Below are 10,913 nucleotides of genomic sequence, written 5' to 3' on the forward strand. Positions count from 1 at the left end.
GAGACCAGCACTCCTCACGGCAGGGGACTCCCTGTTCTCGGGAACATCAAAAGGAGGGAGAACAATTGCGGTCCTGGTGGGCCCAGACCCGGTTCCGCTGCTGACTCCAGGTAGGGCCGTGGACTTTGCCTGGGCCTGCATATCTGCATCTGTAGGATGGGCACATGGACCCCCCCACTTTGCAGGAGTGAAGGCGAGTGAAGGATTGATCCAGAGTCCAGGGGCTCATGAACACCTCTCTTCTAGAGCCCTGAAGATGGGTAGAGCTTGCTGGCCCTACTTAGGTGTAAGACGCTTAAGCTTCTGGGGAGAGGGAGAGCCGGGAGGCCTTGGGAATGGTTTGAAGGTCTTGGGGCTGGGCTCTGCCCTCCTGAGGCTCTCTCGCACCTAGGGATGCAAGTTAGGCTGGCAGACACTAAGCAGGGAACCCTGGACCAGCCTTCTTTGCTCCAACCAGACAGAGAAGCCTCCCAGGCCTGAGCAGAGGTATTAGGAAAAGAAGAGCTGGGGCAACATAGATCCCATCTCTACAAAAAAAAAAAAATTATATATATATATATATATATAGAGAGAGAGAGAGAGAGAGAGAGAGAAAGAGAGCGAGCTGGGGCATGATGGTGCTCAGCTGTGGCCCCAGATACTTGGGAGCCTGAGGCAGGAGGATCACTTGAGCCCCAGGAGAGGGAGGCTGCAATGAGCTATGATTGCACCACTGCACTCCAGCCTGGGCAAGAGAAGGAGACCCTGCCTGACTGTAGAAAAAAATATATATCTTAAAGGAAAAGAGGGTGGCTGAGCATCTCCAGCTGGCCCCAGGTTTTCCCATGAGTATCCCTTTCTCCCGAATCTTGAGCTTGGGTCCCTGCCTGCATCCTGGCTGGTCCCGGGGTGAGGGGCTCCCCTTCTATCAGCTCCAGCTTAGCCACAGCCTCTTTCCAAGGTCCTCTCAGCATGGGGGAGACTGTGTGGACACTTAGAAGTTTCCAGTGAACCCATGGAAACACATTGAGAAAACTCAGTGTCACCGGAGGCTTCCACCCCACAGAGCAGGCTGCCTTACCTTCTCCCTCCCTGCATACACCCCTCCTGAGCCTCCTCTAAGCTTGCCTTCGTGCCAGCCCTCATCCCCCTCTGTCCATGGCTGTTTTATCTTCATCACCGGATTGTTCATTGGTTAATATTTCCTGGTCAGTTTTTGGGTTTCTGTCTCTCTCACTGGAATGTTGTGTCTGCAGTTGCATACCCAGGGCCTGGCACTTAGTAGGTACTCGGCATGTTTGGCAAATGAAATGAGCATTTGAGAATGAGGGTTGTGAGCCCCAGCCCAGGTCCCACTTGACTTGCTGGCCACAGTTATTGGTCCTGTTGGGGTCTAGTGGCCTATGTGGTTCTTCAAGAGAAGGTTCTCTGCTCCCCAGTGATGTTTAGGTCTTGGGATTCCCACCCTCCACACAGACTCAAAGCCATCCAGGCAGAGACCTCCAAAGCACTTGTTCTCGGGAGGTGGGGGGAGCTGCTGGTGGGCTTGCCAAGCTTTCCCTGGTTGCAAGGGGCTTCCCCAGGGTTTCCTCCATCAGCCTCATGGAGAAAGGGCTGGAAAGAAAACAGGCTCTGGAGCCAGCAAGACTTGCTCTGTTTGAGTCTCCAAACCCACAACTGTAACGTACTCATATGGGCTTCACAGGGACACAGGGTGTCATAATTTTTTTTTTGAAATGGAATCTCTCTCACTCTGTCACCCAGGCTGGAGTGCAGTGGTATGATCCTCGCTCACTGCAACCTCTGTCTCCTGTGTTCAAGCAATTTTCCTGTCTCAGCCTTCCAAGTAGCTGGGATTACAGGCGCCCTCCATCACACTCAGCCGATTTTTGTATTTTTAGTAGAGATGGAGTTTCACTATGTTGGCCAGGCTGGTCTCGAACTCCTGGCCTCAAGCAATCCGCCCAACTTGGCCTCTCAAAGTGCTGGGATTACAGGCATGAGCCATGGCGCCTGGCCTGATGTCACAGTGATGAACTAAGGTTCTGGGAATACGGAACACAGCCAGGGCTGGGACTAGAGTAAGGTACCAGAAGTCATTCAGTCTCGGGGGTCCTGTAAGTCCTCCCTCTAGTCCTAGCCCTGCACAAATCACATGGCAGAGTAGGCACTCAACAACATGTGAGCTGCTCCTTCCCTGACAGCCTCCAATCACTTCAAGATGGCTGCCTAAACATTGGTGTAGTCCGGTCTGCTTGCTGGGACAGTTTGAGGCATTTCTGAGTCCAGGTTCTGGGGTGTGGGAAAACCACAGGATGCCACATCAGTCAGAGGAAGGACTTGAATTCCAGGCATGTCACAGAGTTCCCCACAGTCTCCCTGACTCCACCGACCCCAAGGGAACCTGAGTTGAGATATCATGCACATACCATATACTCCATCCACTTAAGGTCTACAACTCAATGATTTTCTTTTGTAATTCACAGAGTTGTGCAACCATCACCCCATCAATGCTTGAATATTTCCAGCACTCCAAAGAGAAACTCTGTACTTCTTAGTTATCATCCCTCATTTCCCTACTTCCCTCCAGCCCTAGGCAGCTACCAATCTACTTTCTGTTCTACAGATTTGCTTCCTCTGGACATTTCCTATAAATGGAATAATATAATATTGGTCTTTTGTGACTGGCTTCTTTCACTTGGTGTAATGTTTTCAAGGTTCACCCATGTTGTAGCATGTATTGGTACTTCATTCCTTTTTATTGCCAAATACTATTCCATCGTATGGATATACCACGTTGTTTATCCATTCATCCATCAATAGATATTTGGGTTCTTCTATCTTTTTGGCGATTATGAATGATGCTGCTATAAGCATTCATGCACAAATTTTTGTGTGGTCGCATATTTTAATTTCTCTTGGGTATATACCGAAGTGTGGAATTGCTGGGTGATACCATAACTCTATAGTTAACCTTGTAAAGAAATGCCAGATTACTTTTCTAAAGAATGGCACCGTTTTACATTCACATCAGCAATGGATGAGGGTTCTGATCTTTCCACATCCTCAAAAACACTTGTTATTATTTGTCTTTTTTATTATAGCCATCCTGGTGGGTATGAAATAGTACTTTATTGTGGTTTTGATTTGCATTTCCCTGATAAAATGATGTTAAACATCTTTTATGTGCTTATTAGTCATTCGCTGACAAATGTCTATTTATATCAGTTCTCTATTTTTTCAACTGCATTATTTGTAATTTTATTATTGAGTTGTTAAGAGTTCTTTATATATTCTAGATATAAGTCCCTTATCAGATGCATGATTTGAAAGTAACTTCTCCCATTCTATGAGTTGTCTCTTTACTCATAGTATTTTCTTAGTGATGTCCTTTGAAGCAAATACATTTTTAATTTTCATGGCATCCAATTTATTGCATTTTTTTTTTTTTTTTTTTTTTGGCTGCTTGTGCTTTGGCTTCATATCTAAGAAGGCTGTGCTGTGAGACTTACTTCTGTATTTTCCTCTAAGAATTTTTATAGTTTTAGCTCTTTACTTTTAGTCTATGATTAACCCATCTATTTGGAGCTAACATTTGTGTATGATGTGAGGTAGGGATCCAAATTCATTCTTTTGCATGTGGATATCCAGTTGCCTTAGCACTATTTGCTGAAAGATTATTCTCTCTCCTTTAAATTGTCTTGACCCCTCGCTGGCTTTTCTGGTCTGGAGAAATGAGTATCCTCCCTCCCCCCAGGAGAGATGGTACCAGCTTTGCTGGGATTTTTAGTGAACAAGCAGGCGGCCCCCACTGGGGCAGGGAGACTCCCCAGGACTTCTCTGAAACCTCAGCAAGGCCCAGCATATATGCTAGAGACACCATGAATTCGTCAAATACTTACTCAGTACCTCTTGTGTGTCAGGAGCTGAGGACACAGTGGGGGATTAAGGCAAGCTAGTTCCTGCTCTCTAGAGTTTACACTCCAGCAGGGAGATGGAAAAGAAAGATTACTATAATTCCAAGTGGTGACAATTGCTGTGAAAAAGAAATAAAGCAGGGTATGGGGTTGGAGAGGGGTAGGATTAGGGCTGGGGGTGGCAGTGGTGTAGGAGGAGGTCACTTTTCTATTTCTATTGACACCAGCTAAGGAACTTGGGTCCCCACTGTGCACCAGACACTGTGCTGCACTCTTGGCATCTCTCATCTCATTTTGTTTTCCTAAGACTCTTATGATGCCAGCATATCCATTTCACAGCTGAGGAAGCTGAGGTTCAGAGAGGTGAAGTGATTTGCCCAAAGCCACACAGCCAGGAAGTAGTAGCCCTAAGACTCAAACCCAGACCTGTCTGAAGTGAAAGTTGTTTCTTCAGCAACAGCTGCCTCCCTGTAAGATGCAGGCTGTGTTCTCCTAGGACTCTCCCTCCAGTAAGGGGGACAGAACACCTCCTCACAGTCACTCCACCCAGGCTGGTGTGCAGCAGTGGCAAATGCCCCATGCATCTCATGCATCAAAACGCAGAGGGCGAAGTGAATCACCACTGGGTGGGGGAGGAGGAAGGGGAGAAGCCTCAACAATATTTGCTGGAGAATGTTGGTCCCTGAGCATCACTGTGAGCTGCCACTGCATCGCAGAGGAAGGAGGCCCCATTTCTCCTGAGGAAGGAATATTTAAGAAGTGGGGAGTCACCAGGACTTCAGTGGTTGTATGCGGGTCTGTGTGTACGTGGGGCAGCAGTGCCTGGTGGGAGGAAGGGGCCAGAAACCAGCCCTTTAGAAGTGTTTTGTGCTTATCACGGTCAGTAGCAGTGATGATTTAATAATGACATCAACAACATCCACTACTATAATTACCCCACTCTGCCACTGAAGAAACTGAGGCTCAGAGAGGTTAGCATCTTGCCTAGGGTCACACAGTGAGTCAATGGAGGACCCAAGACTTGAACCCAGGTCCGTGTAACTCCAAGCCCATGCCCTTCATAGCTACATTCTTTTTTTTTTCCCCCTCTTTTTTTTTTTTTTTGAGACAGAGTTTCACTCGTTACCCAGGCTGGAATGCAATGGCATGATCTTGGCTCACCGCAACCTCTGCCTCCCAGGTTTGAGTGATTCTCTTGCCTCAGCCTCCCGAGCAGATGGGATTACAGGCATAAGCCACCACGCCTGACTAATTTTGTATTTTTAGTAGAGACGGGGGTTTCTCCATGTTGGTCAGGCTGGTCTCGAACTCCCGACCTCAGGTGATCCGCCTGCCTCGGCCTCCCAAAGTGCTGGGATTACAAGCATGAGCCACTGCACCTGGCCTTCATAGCTACACTCTTCTGCCTCCCCCACAGGATTGCCAAAAAAGACCCAGGAGGCCGTGGGGTAGAAAAGAGGGGTTCCATTTGGGTATTAGGAGACTTGCATTGAATCCCACCTCTCCCACTGCCTTGCTGGGGCTCTGACCAAGAGATTTAACATTTTCTAAAACAAATTATTATTATTACAAAATAATATATGTTTACTGGGTTACATGTGAAAAATACAGAGTAATAGAGAGAAAATGAAAGAGCAGCCACAGTCTCATCAGATGTTTTTATAAACATCTTCCCAGCTGGGTGCAATGGCTCACGCCTGTAATTCCAGCACTTTGAGAGGCTGAAGTGAGAGGATTGCTTGAGGCCAGGGGTTTGAGACCAACCTGGACAACACAGTGAGCCCTCATCTCTACAAAAACTTTAAAAATAAGCCGTGCATGCCTGTAGTCCCAGCTACTTGGGAGGCTGAAGGGGGAGGATCACTGGAGCTCAGGAGGCTGAGGCTGCAGTGAGCCGAGATCGCGCCACTGCACTCAGCATGCGTGACAGAGCGAGGCCCCATCTCAAATAAATAAGTAAATAACTTGTACCTAGATGGCTGGAGGCAGGGAGAGGCAGGTCCCTGAAGTTTCCTGAAGCCCCTCCCACCCTGCCTTCCCCTTCATTTATTTAACCACTGTTTCTTGAGCGTCTCCTGAATGCCAGGCCCTGAGCTAGCTCCTGCCTTCCTGGGGCTCTCACTGAGGTGAGGCAGATAGATGATGTAAGAAAACACAGAAGGACAATATAGAGAAGTCAGGCAGTGACAGAGGAGCTCCAGGGAGATGGCAGCCTGTGGGCTGGGCTCCTGTGGGTGGGCCAGATCAGGTTGGGTATTGGAAAAGGCCTCCCCATAGGAACTGCATTTCAGCTGAATCTTGGAGGATGAACAGAAATTAGGCAGGAGGCAGAGGATGGCAGGAAGGTGTCCCAGCCTGAGGGAACAGCCTATGCTATGGCTCAGAGGCAGAGAGGGCTCTGGACATTCAGGGAGCAGAGCGTCGCCCCCGGTGATGGGAACATGGAATGGAAGACAGAGAGGTGGGGATGACCCTGCTGCCTGCTGCCCTTGCAGGGGAGCTGGGAGACCAATGAGACCAGTGTGAAGGCAGTTTGCCATGTGCAACTCATATTACAAGACAAACAGGATTTCTTTTCTAATCAAAACTGTATTCCCATACTTCTGCCCTCATTATTGCTCCCAGTGTTTTCCCTGTTGCTCTCCCTACAACCCCTCTTCCCCAAAGTGGGAAGAAAAAATAAAAAGAGCAAATTCCTGGGAAGGAGCAGCAGCACAGTTTGACTGGATGCTTTTAACTAAGTCTGTAGGCAGGAGAGACTTTTTATCCCTTGCAAGTTAATACAAACTGTTAGGGAGATAAATAAATGACAGGGCTGCTGATGGACTGTTGGGCTCAAAGGAGAGACATTTGTCTCACTTTAGAAGAAGGACCTGGAGGGCTCAGCCCCATCGACTCGTTCATTGTGCTGTTATCTGCCAGAGAGGTGGTGACACCACAGCAATTAAGACAAACTTGAGTCTATAAGTTCGCGCCTGCAATCTCGTGGCTTCAAAACAAGACAAATGATACCGCCAAGGGAGGAAACAAAGTCTTTTTCAGACTCTGTCCAAAGTCACAGCGAATATTTGTGGTCGTTCAGCAGAAAATTTGTCATTATGAGGTCTGGGCTCTGCTGCCTCCCCTGCCCCACATAATAATCCACTCCTGTGGCTCGTGCCAGCCCAGGCTGTCTCAGGGGCTCCACCCACTGCCAGCCACAGCCTGCCCTACCTGCCCACTAGTTGAAGAGCATCTCTGGTGGGTCGTGGATGTTATTTCTGCCAAGGCGGAAAGGAGTCATGACAAAGCCAGCAAGTGCCACGGCAGCCTTGCTCTGCCATGGAGGCCGCTGACCTCATCCCACTTCCTATATGAGCAGCCAGCACCCACCAAGGACCAGGCTCAGGGCAGACATCCGGAGCTGTTTACTGCTTCCCCTGGCCTGGTTCCTCCCGCAGACCTCTTTGCTCCTCCTCCCTATTCCTGATCCCACATCGCCACTCCTATTGCCTTTGCCACAGCACCTTGGAGCTGATGCCAGCCTCAGCCTCCTCCTTTGGCCTCTCACCTGCGCTTGGATTGAACTGCTTCCTCCGGCCTCATAAAGTGAAAACACCCGATTGCCCAAAGTAGAAGCTGGGACCCGGTCCAGGTGCAGTCCTGGGGGTCCACTTGACCCCAGGAATGGAGTTAGGCTGCCGTGAGCCATTGGTGCAGCTCCCCATTCCACGCCCTTCTGCCCACCTGCTGGGCACTACCTCCCTCTCTCACTCTGGGACTCCGGGCCATCTTTCCCTCTCTCCATCCTCCCTCTATGCCCTCCTTTCTCATGGACATTGCTGTGACTGAGAACACAGGCTCCCATTCTGGTTTTCCTTTTTTTTTTTTTGAGACAGGGTCTCACTCTGTCGCCCATGCTACATTGCAGTGGCGCGATCACAGCTCACTGCACCCACCCCCTCCCAGGCTCAGGTGATCCTCCCACCCCAGCCTCCTGAGTAGCTGGGACTACAGGCATGTGCCACCACACCTGGCTAATTTTTGTAGAGACAGGGTTTCGCCATGTTGCCCAGGCTGGCCTCAAACTCCTGAGCTCAAGTGATCTGCCTGCCCCAGCCTCCCAAAGTGCTGGGATTACAGGCGAGAGCCACCCTGCCCCGCCAGGCTCCAATTATAATAGGGGCCAGACTTAGCTGAAGGTTGAAGCTCCAAGGGGGAGTTTGGGCAGCAGTTAGGGGGATGGAAGGCATCTTTGAGGTGGCATCATGGCTCTCTCTGGGCTCCATCCCATGTGGAAGCAGCTGTCCAGTCCCTTCTGAACCACCCTGTGGGGGCCTGGGGGCTGCCAGCCTGCAGGCCCAGCATCATGCCGAGGCTTCACCTGGAGGTTCCACTGGCCTGAGTGTGCAGACACCTGGAAGCACATGCCTCCCCAAAGATGCGGGTCTGTTCAGGCAGGGCACCCGCAGCTTCCCTCAGTGAGGCTGTACCATCCAGTTCACCTCACACTGGCCTGACCACCCCCCTAACTGGGCTGGGCCGTGGGTAGGGGCTCTGGGTCACACTGCTTTGGACTACAAGGCCCCCGCCACATCTGGAGAAGAGGGTTCCACCTCTCCTCCCTCTGCCCCAATGGATCTCTTGGAACATCTCCAAAGCCCTGGGATTCTGTATCCTGCATTCCCCACATGGGAAAACCAAAGACAGAAGCAGGGACGAGGGGCTGAGTGTGAGGGGGCCTCCTGGCCTTCAAGCCAGAGCCCTAGAAGCAGAGGAGGCACCTGCCTGTCATTGCGAACTGGGGCCCCGTGAGGATCCTCCTGTCCCGGAAACACTTGCTTCTAGACTCCCCTGAAGGTCTGAGAGGCCTGAGGCTGCCTCCAGTGAGGGTTTGGTCTCTCAGAGGCTCCAGTTAGAAAGTGAGTGGGTGATATTGAGGATTGGAGCAAGAGATTCAAGCAGGACAGTGACAGGCCCCAAGGGCCTCAGGTCTGAGGGCCCCATCTCTGCACCCTACCTTCCCTCCCTCCTACCATCCCACACCACAGGCACCCTCCCTGTGCAGGCCCTGGGCCAGGTCCTGGGATAGAGGTGAGTCAGCCTCATCCCTGCCCTCAAGGGGCTCACAGTCTATATCCAGAGAAGGAAATAAAGAAGTTGTCAGCTGGGCATGGTGGCTCATGACTGTAATCCCAGCACTTTGGGAGGCTGAGGTGGGCAGATCACTTGAGGTCAAGTGTTCGAGACCAGCCTGACCAACATGGTGAAACCCCGTCTCTACTAAAAATACACAAATTAGCCGGGCATGGTGGTGCATGCCTGTAATCTCAGCTACTCGGGAGGCTGAGGGAGGAGAATCACTTGAACCTGGGAGCCAGAGGTTGTGGTGAGACGAGAGTGCACCATTGCACTCCAGCCTGGAAAACAAGAGCGAAACTCTGTCTCAAAAAAAAAAAAAAAAAAAAAGGCAGCAAAGAGTAGGTACCGTTTGAGAGGGGCCTGAAAGGAAGAATAGGAATTAGCCACATGGATGGGGTGAGGGTAGGCGGGGGTGGCTTTCCAGCAGGGAAAGAGCTCATGCTGCCTAGGCCAGTCTCAGGCACCACAGTGTTCTAGGTCTTAGCCTTCCCATGACCTCTGAGGGCAGGGGCAGCTTGGCCTCTGGCCCCCAAGGGTGACTGGAGGAATCACTTCAACAGGCCAAAGAGGGATCTGCCTCCAGCCAGAGGGGTCTTAGCAGGAGAACCCCTAAGGGTCACTCAGCTCCCCATCTTCTTGACTTCAAGGCAGAGGGGAATTTATAGTTGGTGGCTGCCCCAAAGTAGGGGCCCTTGACAGGGGGTCATGAATGAGTGGGCTCCAGGATCTCCACAAACCCTAAAGTTGTGAACAAAATTCTGTGCGTGCATGCATGTGGGTGATGTAATTTGGGGGCAAGGATGCTCACAGCATGAACCCAAATGGTGAGAACTCTGCTCTGGGACATCAGGACTGGGAGGAGCTCCAGGACACCGTGAGATCAACCCCTACATTGACAGATGAGGAAACAGACTCAGACAGGAGACGTGCTTTGTTCAACGTCACCCTGAAAGTTGGTCTCCAGGCCAAAGCATGCGTCTGGAGCAGTGTTTCTCAGTGCTGTTGCGGGGCGCTCTGCACTTGTATCCCTGGGGAGCTGGTCAAAGAGATCCTTGGCCCCTTCCCAAAGGTACTAACATTGTCTTGGCAAAAACCAGAGTTTGGAAGCCTCTGTGCTAGAGGACAGGGCATGTGTGTGTGTGTACATGTGTGCACATGTGTGTGCTGTGTGTGGAGTTGACTATCAGAGCCGTGGCTAAGAGCGGGGCTCTGGGTCCCAAACGGTGCTTTGCTACTTGTTGGGTGACCTTGGGTAAGTCACCTGGCCTCTCTGTGTTTCAGTTTCTTCATCTGTAAAATGGGCAGAATAATCGTATCACCATCTACCTCCTGGGATCATGGTGGGGATTAAACGAATTGATACAGTAAGCCCTAAGCACACTGCCCAGCAAGGTACCTGCTCACTTTTCCTACCGCCCTTGACTTGGGATTTGGGGCTGACAGGTTTGCTGGATGAATCTTCTCAAAATAAGGATACGCTTTAGTCTGAGTGGTGGCTGATTCACATTCCAAGGTAGCCCCTTGTGGGAGCCCCTGAGCTTTCCCCACTCTCTGAGCACCTCTTCCTGAGAAAGTCCATCATGTGCAGTGCCCACAGTTCTCCCTGCCCTGAGCACTGGGCCAGGGTCTTCCTGGCCGAGGTCCCATCCAATTCTGTGACCTTCCTAACCCCACGGAAATGGCAGGTGCTCAGAGAAAGCTGGGAGCCTGTGCCTTGAAAAGCATTACTAAAAATATGATGAGCTGACTCTGCCCTGGGAAGCACATGATGCCTCACATAGGGTGCCCTTCCATGGGGCACTGGACTGCACATGGGCTGGGAGTCACAGCTTCACCATTTTGGCCATTTGATCCACACACATTTATTGTGCAGAGCCAAGGCCCTGTTCTTTGTAC

The sequence above is a fragment of the Symphalangus syndactylus genome, chromosome 5 (assembly GCF_028878055.3).
Source record: "Symphalangus syndactylus isolate Jambi chromosome 5, NHGRI_mSymSyn1-v2.1_pri, whole genome shotgun sequence".
In the NCBI taxonomy this organism is placed as follows: Eukaryota; Metazoa; Chordata; class Mammalia; order Primates; family Hylobatidae; genus Symphalangus; species Symphalangus syndactylus.